This window comes from Micromys minutus, assembly GCF_963924665.1.
Source record: "Micromys minutus genome assembly, chromosome: 1".
Classification (NCBI taxonomy): Eukaryota; Metazoa; Chordata; class Mammalia; order Rodentia; family Muridae; genus Micromys; species Micromys minutus.
In genome coordinates this window covers 172,651,265-172,665,365 of record NC_137969.1, presented here as the reverse complement: position 1 = coordinate 172,665,365, position 14,101 = coordinate 172,651,265, and the positions used below count along the sequence as shown (strand labels likewise).

Below are 14,101 nucleotides of genomic sequence, written 5' to 3'. Positions count from 1 at the left end.
AGGTTGGAGTTCTATGGATAATGGGGGACAGGCAGACTGATTCTGGAGTCTTAAGACCAAGAACCAGGAACTCCTACGTGGAAGGCAGGAGAGAGCTCTATGCCAGCAAAGGGCAAACTGTCCTGTGCTCATCTTCTCTTTCCTTTCTGCTTTTGGTGGGTTGGACCATGCTCCTTGAATGGGTGGGTCTTCGTCTAATCTACTGGTTCCAGGGCCAGTGTCTCAGCATTCTCAGAGACACAGCTCCATGGACATCCCATAGCCCAGGCAAGTTGACACATGGTTTGCTATGACCAGGTCTGGATGTCTGAGCTGCAGGAATGGATGGGGCTGGCTACTGAGACAGTGGACAAGCACCTGCTCTCGGCTCTCCCAGGCAGTTCACCTGCCTCGTCTTTGATATGTTTTGGTTTATAGAAGGACCTCCCATCCCAAACAGTTATGCTGCTAACTGTCTTCACAAGTGCACACTGGTCCCCTGATTTCACTGTTTCCTAAGGACAATAGTCACAGTGGATGAGGACTCAGGTTATTCTACTTGGACTCCACCTTAATTGATACCCCCTGCAGTCACCTTCTTTGCAACATGCTCACACTTTGATAGTTGGACTTTACACAGACTTCTTCAGGGTTAGGGGAGACACAGGTCAGTACACCGCAGTAAGGCAAAACAATAGCAACAGAGAAACCACCAATTTACTTGGACCTCATTGAATGTCCTTCATTTTGACATTCGGACATTGGTAGACTTTCTTGAGATCTCAAAACACAGAGAGAGGAAGTCTCTGGGGGTTGTAGATGTGGGTGTGGGTAGGAATCCCACCCATGATGTAATGAATGGCCTAAGAGTATTGGCAACTTTTTTCCTTCCTGAGGTTTCTGCCCTGGCAGGCTGCTTGTGTCACCTGAAAGTGCACACCACAGAAAGTGCCCTTACTTTTGAGTGGCTTCCAGAATGAGATTAATAGGCAGAGATGGGCCAAGGGCTGGAGGTTATATTCCATGTCTACAGAAACACAAAGTCTCTCAGGATCCTGGGTTTTCTCAAAGGAAGGCTTAAAGAGGAAAGACACTCAACTCTCCTCTAGAAACACAGAACTGGATCTAAATAAAAGCAACACCATTAAGCTGAGGAAGGAGGTTCACAAATTTGAAGAGAGAAGCCTGGGTTAGACTGTGAGTTCTAGTGCACCCTGAATACAGAGTTAGACTGTCTCTAAAGAGGAAAAAAAAAAGACAGAAAGGATGTGACTGAGAGTGTGCAAGCAGGAATTTAAAGAACTTGCATTGTCTCTTTTCCTCCTTTTCTCTAACTGTAAGCCACAACGTCAAGCTTCCTTGAGTTGTTTCAGGGAGAAAAGTTCACAGTGGTTTGGCATTGTTTCAGCCTCCAGAGCCTTTACATGGGTATCTCTGCCCTGGCTCGCTTTCCCTGGGCCTGCACTGGCCATTGTGAGTGACCGGAAGACACACGTCCAGTGAGAGACAGGGAACAGCACATCCTCAGCACAGACCCCAGCAGTTAAGTCTTTCAAACAGGCTCGGCATGAGCACCTTGCAGGGAGACAGTCAGCCTTCCTCTGGCAAGAGCTGGACTGAGGAGCCCCGTGAGGTTAGAATGGCTTTAAGAGCGCTTTCTGGAGAGAATGGCATTAGCTGTTGAGAGGCTCGGAGGAGGCAGCTTCATTCATTATTGAGCACTTATTTCTCTGAGGCTCCGTGTGGGATCACAGAAAGACATTCCAGAGAGCGATGATCTAAGATACAGAGTAAATACCATAATCCACATAAAAACAAGGTAAATAGATCCAGGGGGTGCGGAAGGCAATGGCAGATTCGATAGTTCATGACAGAACTGGAAATACTGCGCGGTCTTCTGCAAATCTGGGTTTCAGTGTCTATGCAGTGGCGTCAAACCATCTCTGCAGCAACAGGCACATAGTTAGCATTAGCTAACTCATCAGGTCAGGGGCACGGGTTAGCACTTAAGCTCTGGGGAGCGTCATTTGTGCAGTTTGATGAACTTGTCCTTTGTGTCACAGACAGCACTGGGAACCTCAGTATAGCGGCTTCCAACTGTGCTGCTGCAAGCTTCCAGCCTCCGGAGCACAGAGTCTCAATCCTTCATTCATAACTTTGCTCCCCAACCAGGACTGGGGAGGAGTGAAAACATTTCTCTCAAAGCTCAGGCCTTCAGGCAAAACTATTTCTATCTTCCAGTGAGAGGCCGAAGCGACAAAGTACTGTTGTTAGGATTCTTCACACTGCGCTTTCTTGAACAATGGCATTTATACAGAGTCCGATGCAAGTCTAGGAGGCCACGTGTGTCCTTGTTTGGTTTTGGCCTTTGCCTATTGGACACAGGGCCACACTATCTAATCCACCTTGACTTTGCTGGCCTTGACTTTGCAATTCTCCTCCCCCAGCCCTCAGAATGCTAGCCTTATTTGTATGAGGCACCACATCCACCAAGTGTGTGTCTTTGAAGATCAGAAACATTCAACACAGTAACGGATGATGGTATGGATGTAGGAGCTGGGAAGACAGCAAGGTCACTACAGTGCTTGTCATTCAGGCCTGAGGACCGGAGTTTAATGACCAGTATTCATGTAAGAATACATGTGTGTGTCATGCTAGCACTGGGTAATGGGAGTTGGGACAGAGACAAAAGTGCTCCAGGAGCTTGCTGGCCAACCAATCTAGCTGAATTAAAGGGTTTTGGGTTCATAATATAAGGTAAAGAGAAAGTCTTTTGGCCTGCATGTATACCTACATACACATGTACAGACAAAAATAGGCACCCGGGAATGTAGTAGCAGAAGGTAGATGGTACGGAGCTTTTAATCCCGTTTAACATTCTCTAGGGAAAAACCAAAGAAGTTGAGTTAGCAAATGGAGGCTCTCCAGCCCTTCAGCCAAAGGGTGCGGTCCATAGCTGTTTGAACCCAACATGCTTGAGCAGAACATCTTAGTAAAGTGTGTGTGTGTGTGTGTGTGTGTGTGTGTGTGTGTGTGTGTGTGTGTTAGGATCCCCGCCCCATGGGCCTTCCCTAGTTAACTCTGACCTCCTGACCTTCTCAGAACTTCCCAGAAATATCTTTACCAGACGGGGATCAAGCATCCAGAGCACAGGGGACATTTCATTCTAGTCATGATACATACTCAAAGGGTATCGCCCATTTTTTGCACATTTGACACAAACTTTCAGGAACTATCAGAGGGATTGCAAGATGGGAATTCCCATCTACTGGTGGATCTTAGGCTCTAAGAGAAAAAAACAAAACAAAACAAAAAAAAAAACCAAAAGAAACAAAATGCTGTGGCCTGGGCTTCATATATACGCAGGGAGCCTCAGCCTTAGGTAGGGGCAGGTTGGGGACTCTTCCCATCCACATACTTCATCAGAAGTTAGGGTGAAAAGATGATTCTTTTCATAGTATTCATGGTAAAGTACTCACAGGCAGGATCGCCGAGTAGGTTCTGGAAGTCCAGAGGTTTGCTGTAATTTGCTTAGATTAGAGGGTCCCAAATGCCCCGCTGAGTGATAGTCCCAGCTCCTGACTGGTAGGGATGGGATATATTTTTTTACGCGTTTCTTTCTAGCTGTTGGTACTTGCTCTTCCAGTAACTGAAAGCAGGGGTCCAACTTCAGGAGGCCTCATTGCACCCTCACTTCCCCGCAAAGGCACCTCATCAGTGAGCTGACCTCTGGCTGCTAGCCTGGTCCTGGTGCTTGGACATTGAGGAGCGCTTCTGAACGGCAGGGGGCGCGAGCGTGCAAACTGGCTCTGCCTCCCGCGCCCGCGCTTAGTGCGCGCTCGCGCCCCGTCGACCCCGCGCGCAGTTCTCGGGGCTCAGGGCGGGGAGGCATAAAGGACGCTGCGCTGCGGGGCGGGCTGCACGCGGGAGGCTGACGGGGGCAGCAGCACCCGCGAGCCGGCACCGGGCGGGGCCATCGCAGCCGCGCGCAAAGAGGCCGAGCGGGAGCACGGACCGCGCGGGACCAGGTGGGTGACGCGCGCGTTCCCTTTGTGTCGGCATCGCCCGAGCGGGCCGCGCGGGACAAGGCTGTGCGGGGCCGGTTTTAGCCCCCTAACCCGTTTTGCAGGGTGGTGACCCGGGGGCTCCGGGGCGGCGATGAGGGCTCTGCTCTGGGAGTCCGCTGGGTGACGGCCGCCTCCTCCTGGTCGCTTGCACTTGGAGATCGCGCGCCACGGAGAAGTCTCCAGCCGCAGGCGCGGGGTGTGCTGGAGTGGCCCGGGTGTGCGACCGTCTGCAGGCCTTGGGTGGACTCCCGCCGTGACCTGGCCATGGGCAGAACGAGGGCGTGGGGAAGGTCGGGTCCGTTCTGGCCAGTAGCAGTCGCGAGTACCCCGCAGTGCTTAGCCGCGCCTCGCCCTGGGCATGTTCCTCTGCTGGCCTCTGTCTCCCTGTCCCTTGCGCCCCTCTTGCCCGAGGAAGTCCCCTCAGGACTCTCGAATCCCGTGCTCCGCTTTGCTCCCGGTCTTCTGCACCATCCGTGGAGCTCAGAGATTTAATCGCTCCTGCTAACTAACAGAAGGCTTTCCAGCCGCCGCCGTTGCGCGGGAATTGACGAATTCTTCACTCTAGGCGGGTCTCTGGTGGTCTTACCTAAAGTTTGCTCTAGTTCTTGTTTGGCATCCTTCTCAGAGAATGCTTTAAAGTATGCTTATTTTGAACAGTTATCTACAGCTTGCCTGGTGCAGGGTCAAAGGCCAAGTAACAAGGAGAGCTAGACCAGGTTGTGGGTACCCTTCCCAGGGTTCCCATGTGTTCCTGGCTCCTATTAAAACAGTTCAGTCTTGCTTAGGACAGTTGTAGGAAGGAAGGGCTTTCCAGGAGTGGTGTCTGGGAGACAGGTCCTTCCCAATGACCCTGACCAGGGTGGTAGTTTAGACTGCTAAGACATGTGTAGAAACACAATAGCTGATGGAAGGAAAGGTGGTCAGGACGCCCTAGGATGAGAGGGCAGAGACTGGAGTGGGGGTGGGGGACTTTCTAAAGGAGAGATGTAGAATCAGATGACCAGTGGGGCGTAGCCAGGGTGGTGGAGAAAGCACCAGCAAAGGAATGCGTAGTGTGAAGAACCATTCCCATGGGGTTGCCAGCTTCCAGAGAACCCGAGTTTTACTCCTTGTCAGTGGTACCAGGGGGCTGTGCTACTTTTCCCAGTGACTCCCACAGTTTGGCTTTTATCACATTTTAAAGACTGCTCCCGAAGTATGTCTAGAGGGGATTCTGAATTGCCGGCCGAGACTCTGGACTTGGCCTCTGTTGGGTGGGACTCCTGGGTGGTCTTGCCGGAGGATAAAAACCAGTAAGTACTTGGTGTTTCAGCGTGGCTGTAGCAGTGTTCAAGGGCCAGGTGCCTTCCGGTGGGGTTTCAGGTCAGATACTGCCCTTAGCCATATGTACTTATTTTATTTTCCAGGGTTCCATGTGACCCCTCCTGGGAAAATGGGTGTCAGTAACTCAGCTGGGCTAGGAGGGGAATGTTCTGGACCCAACACAATTTGAATTCCGGAGTTAACATTTTGATAGATACACTCTTCTTTAGTTTTTGCTAGTGAGATTTTGCAGGCTGTCTAGCTCAGGCTGGCCTGGAACTCCCAGTGGAGCGGAACAGGACCTTGAACTTCTCCAGTTTGCACCAGTGGAGTACTGGAGTGAATGGAATGGACCACTATAATCAGTTTATGCATAACCGAGGTTTGAACTTGGGGCCTGGCGAATGGGAATGCTAGGCAAATACTCTCCTAAGCCACATCTCCTGCACCCGGGGTTGATTTTTCAAGGTGTCCCAGTTCTCACACCGATGCCTCCCACCCCTGAATGACTGAAAGATAAGTTACTGAAAGCACACATGGGCAAAGCGGAAGTCCACAGGCCACGAATCAGTGGAAGCTCTGGACAGTTGCGTATGTGTACAAGCATCTTTCAGAACTCTGTTTGCAAGCGTGCAGTGTCTGTTTGCAGACTGTTCCTAGACTACGTGGCTTCTCCTGGGGCCCTAAGGTGGCTTGAGACTTGGAAAAGATACCACACGCGGTGTTGCCAGTGCTGGCCATGTTCAGAGCTGATGTGCTGTCCTGCTCGCAGCAGTAGGGCCCCAAGCCAGGAGCCACTTTGCCCGACCGAGAATGCTGTTTTTTCCATTGTGGTTCCTGACTTGGCCTTGTTGCCTTCCTTTTGTTCAGACATCCGGAGGCCTCTTTCTCTAGTGGCAGAGAGAGCTGTTGAAGCCAGTCCTGGGCCACCGAGAGTCGAGGACCGAGATGGGTTCTCAGTCCTCCTCTATGATCATAAAGGTACTGTAGCTGATGAGAAGCAACCAGGTGCCTTGGCCACATGGGGCTGTGGTGGATCTGTTCTGAGTATCTGTGACCCTTTCTCTCTTCTCTTCTTGGGATAGGTCAGGGATGTAAATGCTTTCCTGTGATCTTTAGCTCTTTGGGGGAACTGTTTATTTGACTTAGCAGTACTCCCTCCCAACCTGGGATGGTTTCCATATTGAGGCTGATGTAGAGGCTGTGAAGAGTGGGCTTGTCTGAGGAAGGTGGACTGTCATATTTCTCCTGGGTCTTTTGTGGAAGCTGTCCTTCATTCCTTCTAGATTGGAGAAGTTATTTGAGACTAGCCTCTTTTTTTTTTTTGTTTCTTTTGTTTTATGTTTCCCAATCGCTGATACACATGGATAGTTTTTCTTAATTAGCTGGAGAAATTAATTGAAGCCACTGTTCACACGTCTGCAGGGCATTTGTTCCCAGCCGTGCTCCCACCCAGCTGTCTGACCTTGGCAAGTATCTGCTTGTCTGGATGGCTTCAACTCCCTTGGGATAGCCCCGAAGCATTGGCCCAGTTTTTCTCAGGTCCAGGAGCACAGCTGCGGTGAGTCGGGAGTATTTCTAGAAGAATCGATACTCCAGAATGACCTACAGACGCAGCCATTTGTGTGGATGCTCACAGGGGAAAGGTGTGTTTTCCCTCTGAAGGGTGGCTGTTCTCCAAGGCTTCCATGGTGAGAAGTGAACTTTGGGGAGGCTCCTGCAGCTTTGAGGCTAACACTTTGCAGAGCTCCAAAAGCTAAAAGGGCCTCTTATCTATTCTGCAGAACTGTGGAAGGCTTGCTCCAGAGCAGAGGTTCTCAACCTGTGATGACCCTCTCTGGGGTAGAATGACTTTCACAGGGTAGCATATCAGAATACCAGATATTTACCTTGTAATTTATAACAGCGAAATTGCAGTTACAAAGAAAATGATTTTATGGCTGGGGTTCACCACAACATGAGGAACTCGATTAAAGGCTCTCAGCATTTGGAAGGTTGAGAACCACCACTCTGGAGTGTGGGTTGATAAGCTAGCTTCGGTGTCACAGGGAAGAGCCATCTTCCTGATGGCCTGAAGTCATGTGTGTCAGTCAGTTCATGTTTGATTGTGTGCTATGTGTCTGCTGCTGGTAGTGGAGCTGTTGGTCCTGTGTAGGTACGGAGCATCACGTGGATAAGATGCAGCTCTCAGACCCACAGGACAGGTGAATGGTCTACCCCTACCTGATGCGGGCAAGCGTAATCTGAGGTCTCACAGGGTACGCGTGGAAACTGGGCTTTGATCTTAGACGTCTACAGAAAACTAAGAGGGTGTGACCTTGGTCGACAGTGTAAAGAGTTAGATGACAAGCGCAGTCTGATGTTGAGGTGGGGTCTACTGTACAGGGTCGTGGGCCCCATGCTAGCAGAAACCAGCAGATGGCTAACCCGGGAGATTCGAAGACCAGTGTGCAATCAGGACTTGAAGTAGCCAAGAAACAACTCGGGCTGTATAGGAACATTGAAAAGACAGAGAGGCTCTCTGCTCACCCGGTTGAAATCGGCATGCTGGGGGGCTGTGACGCTGAACGCTGTCCAAACCAAGCTTCTTGTTTATCACACAGTGTTTTCATTTCTCGTACCTTCTGGAAGGTTCCTCGGTGGATTTTCAGTGCCACTTATTCCTTCCCAATTGGCCTATGGTGGAGGTCAGAGTTGAGGATAGGTTTATGAGAGCAAAGAAAGGGTGTGGTTGTCACACTCAAGAGGTAATACTCCTGAGTGGCCTGAGAAGGCTTCCGTGGGCTGCAGCAGCTCCTGTGGGTGTTGAGAACTTCTCAGCAAGCCTAATGTGGAAGGCTGCTTTGGGGGTATGGGCTTTGGGGGTCTTTCTTCTTGGGCCCACCCAGCTTTCCAACAGTGGTGGGTGCATTTTCTCTCTCTATGTTAAAACATCATGGCTGAGGGAATGTAAAGAAGAGAGTTAATTTAAGTTTATGGTCCCAGAGAGATAAGATTATTTGTGGTACACAGCAGCAAGTGGTAGACTTCATGGGCAGAGCAGGAAGTTAAGCTGCATCCTCAGCTGCAAGCAGGGAACAGAGAAAGCAAAATTGAAAATGTTAGGAAGCTTTAAATAACCAAAGCCACTTCTGGTGACAAGCTTCCTCCCACAGGGCCACCCCTAACAGCTCCACCAATGGGGGACCAATTGTTCAAATTCCTGAGCCCTTGGAGGACATTCTTATTCAAACCTCCAACTTGGGGCAACTGGGAAAGCTCTCAGAGTCTGGTATGAATGGGGCTGGCTAGTCAGCTGGGCTGTTGATCTGGGACCAAAGACTGTAAGCATTCCTTGCAACTTCGTGCTTCTGGGAGAACGTGTTAAGCTTTCAAAGCACTGGTTTTCATGTACTCTCTGGGTCAGGGTATGCTTGGTTCTGTGTGGTAGCACAACAGGAAATGGTCTGGAGGAAGGAATTGTGTGATACATCCAAATATGTTCCCGACCTCCTGCATGGATGAGAAGGTGACTCAGTTGCTTAGCCACTGTCCTGAGTAGCTCAGAAGTTCTGTACACATACATGCATGTATGCATGTATGTATGCATGCATCTCTCTTGCATGCACACACACACACATCCATCATGGATCCTGGGCTCCCTGCACCTTCACATAAAGGTGATTTCCTTTCTGGCGTCAACCACTGGATTTCTCTAGCCTTCCGTGGGCCCCATCACACCCTTCCCAGTGAATCTGCCCCTCATTCCATGAAAGAAGAAGCCTGCCTGATGTTAGGGGCAGCCACTATCCGAGAACCCTCACACAATTGTGGGTAGAGGAGGGGTTTCCTGTCACAGAAATAAATGTTCAGCACTTGGCATCTCTGGCCCCCTTTCTCACATTTCCACTCTTAACAGAAGCATAGGAAGCCAGCATCAGCACTAAGCTTTCATGCGATGTGATACTTTGTATCAGTCTCTGCTGTCCCTCTGTCCACTCACTCCTGCTCACACACGTCCAGCAGCTCCATGGCCTAGTGAGAAGCCCCTAGGACTCTTGGTGGAGCAGCCTGTCCTCCAAAGAGATCTCTCAGTAGCTGCTGACTTGGACCTTTTTGCTGCCATTTATGTCAAGACCAGACTCAGATGATCTGCCCACAAATGAACATCTTTTTTCTTATCTGGAGCACCGCTAATGTGTCCGTACTCTTCCGGACACGGGTATTTTGCAGAGAAAGAAATGGAGGTACACAGAGAAGAAAGAGGCAAGGCTACAAAGTTAAGGCTCAGGCCGAGGCCCTGGCTCTCCAGGCCCAGGCTTCCCTAGGCTTAGATCTCCCTAGACTTACACTGACTTAGGCTCAGCCCCCACCCTCCCATCTCCGCTAAGGTAGATTTTTCCCACTAGGCACTTCTGTAGCAACTTTCCCTCAGAACCCACAGTTGCATTTATCTAATCTATTTTGGTGATCTGTGTAACTTGCTTCCTCTGCTAACTACCAGCTCTACAAAGGCAGGAACTTACTCATTTGGGAACTCCTCCCCACCCACCCCACAGGTGCCTGCACTCTTTCTGCTCTTGCTCTCCCTGAATGAATTGCTATGTACTGATTGACAGCCCACGGGGTCTCCATGGACACATCATTAGGGGAGGAGAGCTTAACTGTCACTCTCTAGTGTGATCTCAGAACATCCCATGATGCTGGCCCTTTGGAAAGTTGGACTGAAGCCAAATTCACCTCTAAGCAGCACCAGTCACGTGTGGGCACTGGCTCTGCAGTGAGAGGGGTAGAATTCTGCCAGAAAACACAGCAGAAGCCCTGGGGTACCACGTTTGGTATAGCGAGTGTGAAGACAACTCCACGCTGACAAGGGCAAGGGTCTGGTGGACTAATGCCTGAGCTGCAGTCTGAGGCTTCATGAGGCAGGAGGCATAGTCTGCTTCTCGGGGAATACTTGAAGGTGCCCTAAAATGAGACAGACAGATTAGGGCCAAGAGCTAGGCTATGATCATCAGGCCTGCATGAGGCGGGACTCTGAGGAAAGGCTCGGTGGTCCTATATTAGGTGTGGTGACTGACTCAGTGGTCACATTTTTGCATTTGAGGGTGCCTTAGCAGATGAACCCCAGGAACAGCAGAGCATGGAAGTTCCTCACCCTTCTATATGGAAGTCCTTCTGATAAAAGACTGGAGTAATCTCTCCAAAGCGGGAGGCAGAACTGTTTCCAGGTGTGCTTGCCAGCCAAGACAGGAGAAGAGCTTGTGTTCTTCCTTCTGAGGGGAGAGAAGCAACAACTGAAGATAAGATTCTGCCTCAGGGTAAGAGCACTCTGTGACTCTTGAGGGTCCCATCCACACACCTCGTACACTCATAAGCATAGGGGCAGGTGTGACCTGTGCACTGGACATGTGCAAGTGTGATCTGAGATGCAGCTTCATTTTTCCGGACCATCCCCCATGGCTCTGCCATGCCTCTTGGTAGCCTGAACCTGAGGCTTTGACACACTAACACAGGGAAGGTAGAGCTTCAAGGAGATCATTAGATTTGGCAACCCAGGCCTGGGAATTTGTTGGCTTAAAGGTGTATACATCTTCGTGACCACATGGCCAGGGCTAGACACTTGGAAGTCCTCGTGTGGGTGGGTCAGAGATGCCTTGGTGTGCCTGGAGACCCTAATTCTTTCTTTGCTGCTTAGAGAGGCAACTGCAATATGCAGTGTGGTTGGTGAAGGGACCAGATGTGATAGGAAATGAATAAAACATTCCATCTGTTTGAGACCCAAGAACCTACCTTTTCAACAAGTCTCCAGTTTGTGCCCTTGCCTCTGGGCTCTCCTAGAGCTCTGTCCTCAAGGCCAGTACTTTGGTGCTCAGAGAGGAGAGAGGAATTCCCTGCAGCCCTAGTGTGAGAGCTGTTAGGAACCAACCGTGGGTGATAGGCTGGAATTCAGGCCTAAATGTTATGCTGGACTTTGTGGTCATCATCTCCTCTACCTCTGTGTCATTTCTATGTTCCCATAAAGAACAGTCACACTGGATAAAGTTCCACTCTATCTGACATCATCTTATCTTGCAGAGACTAACGATGTGACATTCACAAGTGCATTGTAGCATGTGTGCATGTGTGTATGTGCACATGTGTGTGTCTGTGCTGGCTTGTTTTAATTTCCTCTCAGTACAACTCAGAAGAAATCCCTTGGGAAGAGAGTCTCAGTTCAGAAATTACTTAGGTCAAATTGGCCTTTGTGCCTGTTTCTGGGGGGATTGTCTTAATTGTTAACTGAGGCAGGAAGACCCACCCTGGATGTGGGCAGTGCTATTTCATGAGCTGCATTCCAAAGTGTTTAAGAGTAATGGAAGTCAGCTGAGGAGCTAGTGAGCAGGCAGCATGGGTGACGCTGTTCCTCTCTGCTCTTAACTGTGGATGTGGTGTGACCAAGTGCAGCCGGAAGCTCCCTTGACTTCACTGCAGTAATGGACTGTAACCTGGAATTGTAAGCTGAAATAAACTCTTTCTCCCATATGCTACTTTAGGTCACGGTTCTTTATTACTGCACAGAATTGAAATTAGGAAAGTATTACATACACACACACACACACACACACACACACACACATACACACACAGAGAGAGAGAGAGAGAGAGAGAGAGAGAAAGAGAGAGAGAGAGAGAGAGAGAGAGAGAGAGAGAGAGAGAGAGAGAGAGAGAGAGACAGAGAGAGAGAACTTGCAACTGTTAGTGCTTGTATGCATTTGTAGACATTACCATGTGCTTTGGTAGCAGCAGAGTATCTGTTAACAAGGACTTGAGCCCACAGGTTTACTCAGCATTATGGGTAGGTGCTTGGAGGCTGATGCAGCTACTCTCATGTCTCTGAGAACCAGACTCTCCTCTTGGCTTCTCCATCCTTAGTCCTCAGGATACTGGCCTTTGTTTCTATACAGTTCCCTGGTCTTAGATGTCTGGCTTAGCTGTGGGCTTGTGTTTGCATTTTTAGTAGGTGTGTGTGCGAGTGGTTGTGTGTATTGATGAATATTTGTGTGTATGTGTGTTATTTGTATCTGTGTATGTATATGTGTTTGTATGTGTATACGTGTGTGTTGATGGATATTTGTGAGTATGAGTGTATCTGTATATGTGTATGTGAGTGTATGTGTCTCTCTGTGTTAATGTATATGTATGTCTTTGTCTGTATGTGTTGATGGATATGTGTCCATGGCATTTTCTCCCTTTTATTAGAAGAGACAAGTTTTCTGAAACCACTACAGTTGAATCTGGTATGCAGGAGTTAGGGCAGGAGCTAGACTGTGTAAACACACGGAGAGATGCAGAGATGTGAGAAACATGCAGGAGCTCCAGAAGCAAGGGTGACACAGATTCATGGTCACAACTAAGGGCTGTGTTTGCTGTTCTGGGCTTAAGTAAACAGCTGCTCCCCCTCTACCTGATATTCCTAGAAGAGCAGGAATCCACACGGGGCAAGGTCCAGGTGGATGTTCGCACAGCTTTGATACTCTTGATGTGGCGGGGGCCTCTGTGCCTTTGTCTGAAGCCCCAGGTGGGTTGCAGAGACTGTATAATGGCTGTCTGAGGCTTTCTCCAGTAGGCGCTTACTCGGTACTTAGAGCTGCATCTTTTCCCACCAAAGCCCTGAAAGTCCAAATGCAGTCTCGGCTATTCATATGTACTTGTTTTTTGTTATTCGCTTGTCAGAATCCCCTTGGTTCTGGGGATTCGAAGCGTTACCCACCATAGGGAGGGTAAGGAACCGAGAAGTGGGGCTGAAGGTCTGCTGAGGCCTTTGTATAACAGGTAGGGCATTTTACTCTGCGGTCTGCAGAGCATGAACTCCTAAATGATTGGAATTTCCTGCATTCCAATTTCCCTCTAGAAATCTGTTCAGCTGAACCCACAGAATCCCTTTTCTCCTGCTCCACAGCCTGTCCCTTGATGCTGGCTGTGGGGTGAGCCTACAGGTCCATGGATTTCACAGGCTGAATAAAGACTGGCCCCACCCTCATGCGGGCACTGTAGTATCCTGTGTCTGATGAGAATGCATCCTGAAGGACCTGGCTTCCTCATGCTTCTCAGGCAGTTGTGCAGTTCCTGCAAGCCAGTTGGCTGCAGAGAGTGACACTTATCTCTTAATGCTTTAATACTCTCTGGCCTTGCTCCTCGTTGGCTCCCAGCTCTGCTTCCTTGACTGTGCCCTTGTTTCCTCTCTGTCCTAGATGCTGGAAGCAGAGGAGCTCCAGCCAGGAGCAGCTCCACTGAACCCACTGATGCAGGCCGTGAGTGGGTCCTGTCTCGCTGGTGGATAAGGGCTGTGTTTCTAGGTGGCAGGATCCCCCCTTGTGTGGTTGTAAGCCATAAACACAGGCAGATGGAGGAGACGGGACAGCCCTGGAGCCTGTGTGCTGTGGGGCTTGGCAGCTGACTGCTCTGGCTCATCCTACTTGAGCTGTCTGGTGAACAGTGTAAAAACACAACGTGGAGCACAAGTAGGAATTTTTCTATGAGTCACATGTTGAGATAACTGTATTTTGGCTGTATTGGGTTAAATAGAGCACATTCGTAATAGGACTGGGGAGAAAGTTCATTGGTTAAAGTGCTTGCCACATAGGCATGCAGACCATAGTTGGGATCTCTAGCTCTGGAGTGAACGCCAGGTGGGTGTGGTAGTCTGCCTTTAATTCTATGTTGGAGGGCAGGCAAAGCCGGTGCCTCCAGAGCTGGCCTGCTAGATGGAGCTTGTTTGAGAGACCCTGCCT

At 49.8% G+C, this 14,101-nt stretch overlaps 1 protein-coding gene across 2 annotated transcripts in view; it reads left to right on the top strand.

Annotated features, from left to right (window-relative positions):
- Positions 1–3,889: 3,889 nt before the first annotated feature.
- The window catches only part of RNF144A (ring finger protein 144A), a 111,986-nt gene continuing 101,774 nt past the window's right edge, over positions 3,890–14,101 (top strand). Inside the window, exon 1 of one of the 2 annotated variants that reach the window (XM_080925921.1) lies at positions 3,890–4,007. The gene's annotated coding sequence lies outside the window, so the exon portion shown is untranslated. Of the gene's footprint in view, positions 4,008–6,218; positions 6,330–14,101 lie in introns of those variants that run through there. The other variant, XM_080925922.1, reaches the window with a different exon arrangement.